General features: G+C 47.9%; 1 protein-coding gene across 2 annotated transcripts in view; it reads right to left on the reverse strand.

Annotated features, from left to right (window-relative positions):
* Nucleotides 1-13,889, reverse strand: part of DDC (dopa decarboxylase) — an 84,244-nt gene that overhangs the window by 62,552 nt on the left and 7,803 nt on the right. The window lies entirely within an intron of this gene.

The following is a 13,889-nucleotide window of genomic DNA, read 5'->3' on the forward strand; positions in this document are numbered from 1 at the left end:
GGGGCAGGAGGAGAGGGAGAGAGAGAATCTCAAGCAGACTCCCTGCTGAGCACAGAGCCCAACGCAGGGCTCCATCCCACGACCCTGAGCCAAAATCAAAAGACAGATGGTTAACAGACCAAGCCACCCAGATGCCCCTCTGTGAGCCATTTTACACAGCAAAACTACCAAGACTAACCCGACAATGTGAACACGGTGATGCCCCACAGAGCACTTGTAGACACAGGAAGGCGGACTGCTGGCTTGCTCCACCTCAGCTGGGAGGAGGCACAAGGAGCAGCTCAAATGTGTCATCGTGTTAGAGTGTGCGTGTTGTGAATGGTCAGGAAAGCCCCACGAGTATGGATTTTGGGATTACAAACGAATTTTAGCAAGTAGGTGAATTTGCACGGAGGAGATCTGTGAGCAAATTGGCTGCATTTTTGAAACAGGGAACTGGGACAACACAAAGAAAAGTACTCACCCGGAATCCCACCACTCAGAATTCTGATGCGTGTCCTTCCAGAATGCTTCCTGTATTTGTAAGGGACCACTGGGTGCTAAGCAAGGGGTGCATTTTTAATTCCTCCCACAGTTCAAAGCTTCAAAATTCAGGATTGACTTTTCCGTGGGGATATGTGCTGGGTGGGGGGGTGATTCTACACCTTCTGTACCTAGCACAGGTGATGAACTTGGTGTCCAAATGCCAGCACATCTTCCATCGACTCTCATTGTCCATGCTGGGTTTCTGTAGATTTTTCTCGACCATATTTATTAGGAAAAAGGTGTTAAAGAGAAATGACTCAGCAGATACTTGTTATACACAACAAGAAGATTTTATTCAAGACTATTGCAACAGGGGAGGGAGACTAATTTAGCTCCCAGTGCAACAGGGGAAGGTGAGGATTCACAGCCAACAGGTAGGGAGTAGATGGAACATGACTCAGAGCAACTGGGTTCGGGGTCCAGCATGGGGCAAGAAGAGCTCGATTGAATATCAAGGGTAGAGACCTCCTTGAGGAGCTGGCTGGCAGGATTCTTCGTTACACCCGGGCTCAGCATGCCAAAGTGAGCACGAATGAAGACGGCTCGCAGAAGCAGGACTGATGTTTGCTCAAGGAGGGCGTCTTGGCAGAGGTGAGCCAGTCTGAGGATGCCTCTCCATGCCTCGGTGCTCTCTTCAGTCTCCAGGGTGTTTCTTCAGAGTGCTCCCTAATACATGAGTTGCACTTTTCCAGGTTGCCTCAAAATCAATTGTTAGATCAAACCCTCACCTCCTTGTTATTGTTTGGGGATACATTCTGCATCTAGTGAATGCATGAGTCACAGCGATTGGGACATAAAGTATGGTTCTAATTTGTAGCAACTGTGAATGCTAAAAACCTGTGATCGCCTAGAGTCCCCTTTGTGTTTATAAGCTCAGGGCCAAGGAGAGCTCTGCTTCTCATCCAGATATCACAGCCAGACTTTCCAAAGGCTCTTAGTGCAAAGCCACAAAGCTTAGCGTAGCTGCTGGTTCATAATTCCCTGGGCCTGCAGGCTTCAAAACTGCTTTTCATTCAGACTGACTGATTATTTCAAATTTTGCACAGAGAGTAAAACTTGCTCTTCACCCCAAACCAAAGTATTTCAAATTGATGTGATTCCAATTCAAATAAAACTGTATTGATTTGCAGGTCTTTTTGCTAGCTTGCTTTTCACTAAACAATTATGCATGCATATCCCACGTTAATAAAGACTTTTCTACCATGTGCTTTCTCACACATGTTCATATTTCACAGCTCACATGTGCCATATTCACAATGTGCTTTAATCGTTGAACATTTGGGTCAATCCCAGCTGCCTTAGGAGAAAGAGTTGGTGGAGCCCAATGGCCAACACGTCAGACGTTTATTGGGTGTGCCACCCGGCATAAATTGCCACTGTGGCAAACTTGACCTGAAAACAAAGATCGTGGCAGTAACAGCATGACCTCAAAGGATTTTTTTTGTGACAATTAGTACGTAGAAACAGCTTAGAACAGTGGCACAAAAGCAACATTCAATAAATATCAGTTATTGGCATTTCCGTAAAACACCGAAAGATACAATTTACATCTGCACACTTTGTTTTGCATTACAGTTTTCTGAAAGGAAGAGCATTGACCTCATAATTTCTATGGAACAAAGTCTTATAGAAATACATATTTTTGGTGTTTTAAAGTTACATGGCCACATCTCTCCCCAGATTTCTAGCTCTCCAAAGCACCCTCCCAGTGGACGTGTGTGACAGAGCTCTGTCTGCCATGCTGTTGCCAACACTGGGTTTGAACAATATCATTTTAAGCTTTATCAGCCTCACAGGTATCGATGATTCTGTTTTACTTGTATTAATGAGGTTCGATGGGTCTCTCTTGTTTCTTTGCCATGTAGATTTCTTTTATGAATTATTTCTCCACTGCTTTTATTTAATTGTGAAAACTCTCCTATAACAGGTTCACCCTTATGTCTGTGATATATTTTGCAGACATTTTCTTCATTTTTTGTTTTACCTAATTTTGCTGGTCATTTTCTTCTGACCTCTAAGAATTTCAATTTTTATGTAATTGAATCTCATTATCTTTTCCTTTATGATTTGTACATATGAATGACTATTAAAAATGCCCTGTGGATGGGGCGCCAGGGTGGCACAGTCAGTTGAGTGTCTGACTCTTGGTTTCTGCTCAGGTCATGATCTTGCGGTTCTGAGTTCAAGCCCTGTGTCAGGCTCCATGTTCAGCACAGGGTCTGCTGTGTTTCTGTCTCCCTCTCCCTCTGCCCCTCCCCCCTGCACTCGCCTTCTAAAATAAATAAAATAAATCTTTTTTAAAAAATGTACCGTGCTCTATAAGTTCTAGTAATTTGGGGTTCGAGTCTTTTGGGTATCATGTCATCTGCGTATCATGTCATCTGCGAAGAGAGACAGTTTGACTTCTTCTTTGCCGATGTGAATACCTTTTATCCCTTTTTGTTGTCTGATTGCTGTTGCAAGGAATGTGGCGGGATACAAAATCAATGCTCAGAAATCAGTTGCATTTCTTTACACGAACAATGAGACTGAAGAAAGAGAAATTAGGGAATCCATTCCATTTACAATAGCACCAAAAATCATATGTTATCTCCGAATTAAGTTAACCAGAGAGGTAAAGGATCCAAATTCTAGAAACTACAGATCACTCTTGAAAGACATTGAAGAAGACACAAAAAGATGGAAAAATATTCCATGCTCGTAGATTGGAAGAATAAACATAGTTAAAATGTCTATGCTACCCAGAGCAATCTACACTTTCAATGCCATCCTGATCAAAATACCAATGACATTGTTCAAAGATCTGGAACAAACAGCCTTTAAATTTGTGTGGAACCAGAAAAGGGCCCGAATCACCAAGAAATTGTTGAAAAGGAAAAACGAAGCTGGGGGCATCACGTTGCCAGATTTTAAGCTATACTACAAAGCTGTGATCACCAAGACAGCACAGTACTGGCACAGAAACAGACACATAGACCAATGGAACAGAATAGAGAGCCCAGAAATGGACCCTCGGCTCTTTGGGCAACTAATCTTTGACAAAGCAGGAAAAAACATCCCTTGGAAAAAAAGGCAGTCTCTTCAATAAATGGTGCTGGGAAAATTGGACAGCTACATGCAAAAGAATGAAACTTGACCACTCTTTCACACCATACACGAAGATAAACTCCAAATGGATGAAAGACCTCAATATGAGACAGGACTCCATCAAAATCATAGAGGAGAACATAGGCTGTAACCTCTTTGACATTGGCCACAGCAACTTGTTTCATGACACATCTCCAAAGGCAAGAGAAACAAAAGATAAAATGAGCATGTGGGACTTCATCAAGATAAAAAGCTTCCGCACAGCCAAGGAAACAGTCAAAAAAACTAAGAGACAGCCCACGGGATGGGAGAAGATATTTGCAAATGACACTACAGATAAAAGACTAGTATCCAAGATCTACAAAGAACTTCTCAAATTCAACACACGAGAAACAAATAATCAAATCAAAAAATGGGCAGAAGATATGAATAGACACTTTTCCAATGAAGACATACAAATGGCTAACAGACACATGAAATACTGTTCAAAATCATTAGCCATCAGGGAAATTCAAATCAAAACCACATTGAGATACCACCTTATGCCAGTTAGAATGAGGAGGGGGTAAACAGAAGGAGGAATGAACCATGAGAGACTATGGACTCTGGGAAACTAACTGAGGGCTTCAGAGTGGAAGAGGGTGGGGGAATGGGCTAGCCTGGTGATGGGAATTAAGGAGGGCACGTATTGCATGGTGCACTGGGTGTTATACGCAAATAATGAATCATGGAACACTACATCAAAAACTAAGGATGTACTGTATGGTGACTAACATAACATAATAAAAAATTATTATTAAAAAGAAATGTCCCGTGGAGTAAATATTCGGGTGATCTCTATGTGCCCTGCTGTGGGGTAGCACAGGCACAAGCAGAAGACCCAGCGTGAGGAGCTGGGCACAATTAAGAAAGATGCTTTGCTTCCCAGAGAATCGTCTGCTCCTTTCTAGCAGGAACAACGAAGCTCAGATTGGCGACACGGGATGCTTCAGGAAAAATGGAAACATACACACCAAATCACCCTCCGAAGAGATATTCCCAAACTGTAAGACAGGACTGGCTCATTACGTCCTAGTTGTTCTGCCATTCACTTGCCTATCATTTCCCACAAAGACCTTTCCAGAAGGCTCTTAGTGGTAGATGTGTGATGGGCTTGTGGTTATGGCTGTCTTAAAGGTAAAGAATAGGGTATAACCGGCATCTCCAAAGCCTCAGAGAATCTCGTGCTCATTTTGGAGCTGTTTGATATCTCATGCCCCCAGGCTGGGCAAATATTGGCTGGAAGATGTAGACAGTGATAGAGCATGTGATTGATGCCTCCCCAGGCCGTCTGAAGAGCTTCTGTGGGCATAATCTGATCACTGGGCGGGCCAGTCCCGGTGATCTCCGTGCAGCTGCTGTCATGCTGCGTGGGTGCAGGGACCCAGCTCATCCCCGGACTTCCGCACTCCAGGCACCCCACCAGCCCACCGAGCTTCTCAGCTGCAGGGCACAGCTCCGGCCCCACACGCTCCGGCAGGTCTGACCTCCTCTGCACCCCCTCGTCCCTCCTGCCTGGCCCAGGGCTTATTTGGTTTTGTGATTTCTTGTCCCACTGCCTTAATCTGCTAACTGGGGCTTCTCCATGCTGACTCCTCAACTGCTGATTTTTGCTTTCTCAGGACCCGGGAACGCACTGAGCGCCTCGAATGGTTGCTGACTGAGAGGGATGAATGATGAATATATGAAGGGACGAATGGAAATCTGGTCCTGTGAACATTTTATTTCTGAAATATGCCCTGTTATACCCTATTCTTTACCTTTAAGACAAGCCCATCACGTATCTATCACAGGAAAAGCCACAAGAGACAATGGTCCCAGGGCGCCTGGGTGGCTCAGTCGGTGAAGCATCTGCCTTGGGCTCAGGTCACGATCCCAGGGTCCTGGGATCGAGTCCACGTCAGGCTCCCTGCTCAGTGGGGAGTCTGCTTCTTCCCCTGCCTCTGCCACTCTCCCTTGCTCATGCTTGCGCTCTCTCTCTCTCTCAAATAAATAAAGAAAAGTATTTTAAAAAAAGAGAGAGAGAGATAATGGTCCCCACGGAACCTTGACCCACCCCCGTGGGGGCCTCTCATGTCCAGTTCATGCCTAGCCTCTGGCCCTCCAGCCTCACTAATGACTCGGTTTGCCTAGTCGAGGCCCTGAACTTTCACCCTGGACTTGAGCTTCCCTCTCGTCCGGCTCCAACAGAGCCTGGACCAACCTTCGCCACAGCAATTTGGCCAGAACCCAAGCCAGGCCCTAGATGTTGTCTCACAGGTCATGGGGGTCAGGAGGCTGAGTGTCCGTGGGACCTCAGTGATGACACAGCTGAACTGGCAGGACCAACCAAGCCCACAGTTTGGCCATCAGGGGCGGGGGGTAGAGAGTCAGTCCCTTGGGAGGGCCGGGGACCCACAGCAAGGCAGTGCTCTGTATCTGTCTGGTCCTGCCTGCTGGGGCTCGGCAGTCATGGTCTGGTTCAAACCCTGGGACACAGGACATTGCAGCTTTTCCTGGCCTTCCTCTTCTAACCTGATAAAAAGAAAAGTGCTTACTGTTTTTATACACTATTCCAGGAAAAATGAACCATAATTAGGATTCAAAACAGGCTTCTCCCCCCAGGGCGCTGAGGCCTTGTCTCTTTCCTCCAGCACATCAGTCTCAATCTAGGCACAAAAGTAATTGGGCTGATGTTCCCCTGAGTCACCTGGTTTCCTGATGAACATTTCCTCTGTTGGTGCAAAAGCATAAATAACCCCAACACGAGAAATGCTTCTAACCCAGACCATGAGGAAGCTTCTAGCAATGACAGCTTTCTAACAATAAGGGTGGCTAGCTCCAGCTTGCCTTGGAAGAAATGCCCCACGCTCTTCCATAACTCCTAAGACCCTAGTTAACAAGTCGTTCAGGACCTTTACGTCATTCAAATTAGCATTTTCTTCAGTGGCTGTGTAGCCTGTGAAGAATCCCAACAAGCCCCCGAGAGGCCACAGCCAGGGGCACTGCCTTCAGTCAGGACAGCGCTAAGACACATCCTCCCCTTTCTGGTGCTCCCTCTCAGCCCCGCACAAAGACGCCTGGTGAAAATGCCACCTCTAAACGCTCTCGGGGGACTAAACGGGATAATGAGTGAAGTGCTCCTCAGAGTTGGCATTCAGGTAAAACTTTTTATTAAATCTAGGGGTAATGGTGCGGGCGGCGGGGGGGGTGTGCAGCAGCAGGGGCGGGGTGGGCAGAGGGGATATATGGGAACTCCCTGAACTTCCTCCTCAATTTTCCTGCAAACCTAAAATTGCTCTAAAAAGCAGTCTATTTTTTTAAAAAAATAAAAGTAAATGTATTAACTGAGCAAAAGTACCTCATTTTGTGCACTAGAACCAGCAGCAACAGCTCCTCCCTCTCCTTTGGTGAAACATGATTTCACCTTTTGCTCCATCCATGGTTCCCAAGCTCATCTGTTTATAAAACGGAAATCCCGCTGTATTGTAAATGCAGCTTCTTTTCTTTTTTTAAAAATTTAAATTCAATTAATTAACATACAGTGTATTATTAGTTTCAGAGACAGAGTTCAGTGATTCATCAGTTGCATACAACACCCAGATCTCTTTACATCAAGTGCCCTCCTTAATGCCCACAAGAGGACATTTGGACGGAACCCAAATACATGAAGACTAAAAAGCATCCTACTAAAGAATGAACGGGTCAACCAGGAAATTAAAGAAGAATTTTAAAAAATCCATGGGAACAAACAAAAATGAAAAAAACGACAGGTCAGAACCCTTGGAATGCAGCAAAGGTAGCCCTAAGAGGGAAGTATATAGCAATACAAGACTTTCTTAAGAAGCAAGAAAGATCTAGGGGCGCCTGGGTGGCACAGCGGTTGGGCATCTGCCTTCGGCTCAGGGCGTGATCCCGGTGTTCCGGGATCGAGCCCCGCATCGGGCTCCTCTGCTATGAGCCTGCTTCTTCCTCTCCCACTCCCCCTGCTTGTGTTCCCTCTCTCGCTGGCTGTCTCTCTCTGTCGAATAAATAAATAAATAAATAATCTTAAAAAAAAAAAAGAAGCAAGAAAGATCTCAAATACACAACCTAACCATGCACCTAAAGGGGCAGAGAAAGAACAGCAAATAAAACCCAAATACAGCAGGAGAAGAGAAATAATAAAGATTACAGCAGAAATCAATGAAATAGAAACCAAAAGAACAGAACATATCAATGAAACTAGGAGCTGGTTCTTAGAAAGAATTAATAAGATTGATAAACTCTGGGCCAGACTTATCAAAAAAAAAAAAAAAGAGAGAGAGAGAGAGAGACAGAGAGAAAGAAAAAGAGAGAGAGAGAGAGGACCCAAATAAATAAAAGCACGAATGAAAGAGGAGAGATCACAACCAACACCAAAGAAATACAAACAATTCTGACTGTAAGAACACACTATGAGCAACTATACGCCAACAAGTTAGGCAATCTGGAAGAAATGGATGCATTCCTAGAAACATATAAACCACCAAAACTGAAACTGGAAGAAATAGAAAACCTGAACAGACCCATAACCAGCAAAGAAATTGAAGCAGTCATCAAAAACCTCGCACCTTCTTTTCAAGCCCTGGGACTCTGGGTTGTGCTCATGCACACTGAGATTGCATAGCGAGAGGTGGGCACAGAACTGGGGCAGGGTTAGGGCTCAGACCTACTTTCCTACAACTGCTCCTCTTGGAGCCCGCAATTCGGAGCCTTTGCTCTACACGCGTAGCCCCACATTCCTCCAGAAAGCTGTCTTAACAAGTCAGTCTTGCATGAAGACGTCATGTCAGTAAGGCCCTCTGCACACAAGGTCTAAAAGCTACCGAGAAACTCCACAGACTCGCTCGGGTGGGAGGAGAAGCAAGCACAGTTGAAGGTGTTCCCAGGAGGTGGTGCACACGCAGGAGAGAGTGTGGACTCTGAATTCAGAGTCCTGGGTTTGCACCTTATCTTCACTGCTTATTAACTGGGTGACTTCTGGTAACGGAGGAAGGCCAGTTAACCCCTTGGAGCCTCTATGCCCCATTCCCACCCAGATCGGAGGAATGCAGGGAGCAGACTGTGCTCCCCAAGGCGTGACCCATGTCATTTGTGCAAAGCGGAGACCTGGTCAGGCTTGCCCAGACAGAGCTGGCACCACGGAGGAGCCTTGGCCAGTGTCACAGCAGAGGGGGATACCTCTGTCCTCCAACCTCCCACCAGTGCCTCCCACTGGCAAAACTTATAGGATCCAGGTGCCTGGGAGCAGGGGTCTGGAGGAAAGGGGCAGAACTGGAGCTCCAAGATGGGCTTTCCAACTTATTTAAAGCTTGTTGTGCCTGAGTTAGCACCACCCGAGTTTTACAGGTGGGACATCTGAAATGTTAGGGCCTGGAGATGTCACGGCCCTTCCCAGATGTGAAGCAAGTGGTGGTAAAGCTTTCCAAGCACTGCATCCTTCATGCCAAAGCACCCTTCCCTGTAAGTCCAATAATTAAGGCAGGTACCTCATATTACGCATGTCCCACTGCCTTCCCCTCAGTTACTCTCACGTACATTGGGGTGTCCTTGTTGAATCTGATTGGTCAGCATTTATACTAGCTCACAGGTGCCCAGCACCATATGAAGCTCATGGCATGTTTTTTTTTTTCTTTTAAGATTTTATTTATTTATTTATCTGAGAGTGAGAGAGACAGCGAGCACAAGTGGGGAGGAGGGGCAGAGGCAGAGGGAGAAGAGGACTCCTGCTGAGCAGGGAGCCTGATGCAGGACTCGATCCCAGGACCCTGGGATCATGACCTGAGCTGAAGGCAGCTGCTTAACCAACTGAGCCACCCAGACATCCCTCATGGCACGTATTCTTATTAATCTTCATAATAACCTTGTTAGGACCATTACCATCTCCCGGAACAAATGGAAAGGCCTTGGCACTGAGAGGCTAGGGACATGGCTGGACCCTGCACCCTGGCCTAGCCCCTCCTGAATGTACCGGACTCAAGCACAGGTTTGGCACATCCCCAGCAACCCTGGCCAGGGTATGGGTTGACAAACCTTGAAAATGGTAGGACAAAATTCAGGAAACCGGTCTCAACCTGAGCCTCCAGTGAGGATTTCCCAGACGCCCCCTAGAGGCCATACGGGTCCAGGCAGCTTCCACAAGGCCTCTCTTGCTCAGCTGGGGGTCATGGCCAAGGCGAACACAGTGGGCTGGCTCCAGCTCTTTGCTGGAGGCGTGCCTGTGGCCAAGCCACCTGACCCCTCCACACCCCCACCGCCAGCCTGTCAGATGGCCCTTCTACCAAGAATTCTCAACAGGGTGCATAATTATTAACCTGCAAAGGCATGAGCTGACAGGCACGAGTTCTACCGGATCAGTGCTGGACACCCAGGAAGCCTTCTCCTGTCTGGCCAGGTTGGCCAGCATTAGAGAGGTTCCCAGCTACACTGAACAGAATCAGATCCAAGCCTGCAATTGCCCAGGACTTTGCTTTTCCTCTTAGCAGCCACGGGGAGGGGAAAGAGCGCGCATGTGGGATCGGAGTAGGCAGACGAGCTTGGGTCCCAGCTCTGCTCCTAGAAGCTGTCTGCGTCCTCCCCCTGTAGACCGGGCAGCGAGATGCTGGAGGCAGAAGGCCCCTGGGCTCTGAGGCTGTCTGTGTCTGATATTTGTTGCTACTGATGTTAGGAAATCATCACGTTAGAACACAGTCCTGACCTGGTGGGGTCATCTGGTGGTGACAGAACCCCAGGGTAGTGCAGGGCAAACAGGAGGAAATCCCCGCCTGGGACAAAGACCGAGCCTCAGGCTCCTTGGGTGTGAAAGAGGAGGGAACTTTGCGCCGCTGGTTCTTTCTATGCCCTGGTTAATGAACAGCACTCCGGCTGCGTGTTTTCCTGGCTGACAGTTCTTGATGGGCACGACCAATAGAGAAATCCGTGTCGCGATTTTGCACTTCCTCCCATGGGAACATACTGCGGCTTCTACCTGCATCCCTGCAAACGTATCCTGACACGTGATGCTGACTGAGAAACGAATACTTTAAGCAATTTCAGAAGAAAAATATGGTGGCAACCAACTTGCTGCTATTATTTCTATTTATGTCTGATCTTGGACAATTCGGACAGTGGTCACCAAGGTATGTGTATTATTTGGTACCTCTTTTTTCACTTATGTTTCCCATTTGCCCCATTACAGTAAGCAACATTATGTTCATAGAGTGCACACATGCACCCTTATTCACCCCCCTGGGCACACTTCCCGGCGTGCCTGCCCCCCGTCTGCTGCTGCCGTCGTGAGGCACGTCGCTTTGTCTTCCTATTGAATTTGTCCCTGAAGATGTCAATTCCCAAATGGAATTAACAGGTGTAAGGTTTCCTGTTCTTTTGCATGTTGTCAGTTTCTTTCCAGAAAGCACGTCACCCGCCACTCAGCCCGGCAAGAACAAACGGCCCATCTTTTATCTAGGTTTTATCATTTGCTCACATTTTAAATTTAAACTTATTTTAAATTGAAATTTAACATTTTAAAAAAATTTTTATCACACTTTCATTTGTTCACTATTCTGAAAAGTTTATACAAGACCATCCAGTAATTCCGATTTTTAATGTCACCCCCTCTGTTTCCATTTTATTTCCTGCTCTTCCAGAAGACACTTTCCTTGCATGGAAAGCACCTCTCCTCCCCCTTAAAAATCTCACCCCCTTTCTCTTGCTCTCTTGTAGTCACTTTAATAGGTCACAAAAGGCCACCATCATCTGCCTTTTCCACAGACTCGAGACTATTAAATTATGTTCTAGTTGGTTGTGTTTTTCATAATAGCAGTCACGTCCTGTGGCTGACACACATATTGATTTATCATCTATTTCAAACACGCAACACCTGCTGTCGTGAGTTTGTTTAGTTGGCTTTGGCAGACTTTTTGGTGAGTCTCCGTTTTTTTCACGAATCGGGTCCATGGTAAATATTGACTGTGAATTCCCTGTTAGTCCTTGGAGGTGGCTGCTGGCCTGTCCCCAGCGTTGCCAGGAAATCTGTGATTGAGGCTCCCCCAAGTCAAAGCTCGAGAACACAGTGACCCAGGGTTGCCATATCCTATTGTCCGAAAAAAGCCGATGAGCCACTGTTGCCTGACTTCTGCAAGCCTGGTTGTATGCCGTATCTCATCACCTGTCTCAACAGTGCTGCCCGTGAGTGTTATTACCACCGTTTGACCAACGTCCAGAGTGGTTAGTGTCCTGATCAAGGCTATGCAACCAGTAACGGGAGCAGTGGGGGTTTGGATGCTGAAGCCAGCCTCCTCCCCTGACAGCTGCGGCTGGGTGGCCATGCTCTCCTGAGCCCCCTGCCGCCTGTGACCACGCAGAGGAGGCTCTGGTCTGGGCTCGGGAGGCAGCATCTGCTGCCCAACGTGTGTCTGGCTGCTGCCTGTTTGCCACACACAAGAGCAGGGGCACGGGTGACAGCTCTGACCTGAGCCCCCACCTGGGCAGAGACGGGCAGAGGCTGGAGCACCTCCGCTGTCCTCCGTGGCCCGGGAGGAGTGCTTCCCCCACCTCCTCCAAACCCAAGCAGATGCTGAAATAGTCACTGAACACAGAGCAGCGGTGTCCTCCCAATCTTCACGTCAGCCTTGCAAAGTAGCAATACTGTTCCCGCTCTGGAAATGCGGAGATGGGCTCAGGGAAGCAGGTGGCTGGTCTCAGCCCACACGGTTCCAGGCAGTTTCCCTGGTGGGTTTGTGCCCTCGGAAGACCGGACCTGTTCCTCCGAGGCCCGGTGCCTATGTTCTGCCCCCTTATGCCCTGAGCATCCTCCTCCAGAAATGCTGATGGGCACCTTGAGACACTTTGGGACCTCTCTTACGCACAAAGTCTGATTTTCCTGGAGTCTTTCCCCAAACTTGCCACCGGACTCAGTTTCCAAGGTTACAGGGTAAGACCTTAAGAATGAGCCACATCCTCGAGGGAGGAAAACAGATGTAAATAAGTCCCCCAGCTACTTATCTGGATTTGTAAGGGTTTGGCAGGGTTGTTGGTTTTTTTAAAAATCATTTTCATCAAACTGGCTGTACGCAGAGGCACCCCCACCACGTGTCCAGAAGAGGGAAAGAGGTAAAGGACGCAATTTTCTCCCTTTCAGAACCATTCAGACCCTCCTCGTGTTGCCTATGTCTGAACTGCTCCAGGATATCTGCTGTCTTTGCCCAGGGACTGCACAGGCTGCCCCCAACCCCAGCAGAGAGGGTCTGTTTCTCTCCGGCAGCCTGGGAAACCCAAAGAGGCCAGCTTTGATGCTGCGACTGGCATCTTTGCTTTGGGTTCTGTTTCAGAGGGGAAAATGCTGCCCCTTTGAATGAGAAACCAAGCGGAAGCACCCAGCTCTTGGAACCTTTAAGAGAGAAATAGGATTAGGGGGGAAATCCCAGATCACTTGCTTGAACTTCCCTGGGAAACTGGAGAAAACAATATTTCCCGGGACAGGGAATTCAACCCCCTCCCACATCCCCACCTGCAGGTGACCAGCTTGTTAATACTGTAGTTCCCATTATTGATCACCTACTGTGTGCCCCACCCCTTACAAACATCAGAGCAGGTGTTTACAACCATCTTGTGGGGGACTGTTAGTCTCCTACACACTGAGGGCAGGAGCCCAGGCAGGGGATGTGCTGTGCCCTCCCTGCAGCCTGGGTCCACCTGGTTCCTAGCCACCTCCTTTCCCACCCAGTCTCCTGGCCTCCGTGGGCTCCAGCCTGGAAGCTCATTTCCACTCGCTTTGTTATGTTGCTATCATGGCTCAGAGAACACGGGCTAACAAAACCAACAGAAGTTTCTGCTTCTTTACCTGACTTGTTGCTTAGAGACACACACCAAGGCAGGTGACTTCGGTTGGCACCTATGCCTGTAAAAAGTTCCTATGGTGTGTCCCACCAGCCCACAGCTGGGTGCCAAGCCGTCCCAAGCCAGCCAGGGGAAAGCCCCCCGGCTTAAAGCAACAGGCAAACCTCTGGTCCCCAGACCCCAGGTCACAGCCATCCAGGAGCTGGACTCTCCAGTGGGGCTGGTCCCCCAGGCTACAAGGACAAAGAGCGGTACTCACAGGCAGCCCCGAGGTGCACTCTCTCTCTCTCTCTCTCTTCTCTCTCCTCTCCTCCGTGGCAGTTAAAAGGCACAGAGGATGTGATTGCCATTTATATAGACAGAGTGTCCGCCTCCCCAAAGCCAATCAGAGCAGCTGGCTCTGTGTATTTATCCGGCAG

Source organism: Ursus americanus, chromosome 3 (genome assembly GCF_024610735.1).
Source record: "Ursus americanus isolate L20-20 chromosome 3, mUrsAme1.1.p, whole genome shotgun sequence".
NCBI classification, from domain to species: domain Eukaryota; kingdom Metazoa; phylum Chordata; class Mammalia; order Carnivora; family Ursidae; genus Ursus; species Ursus americanus.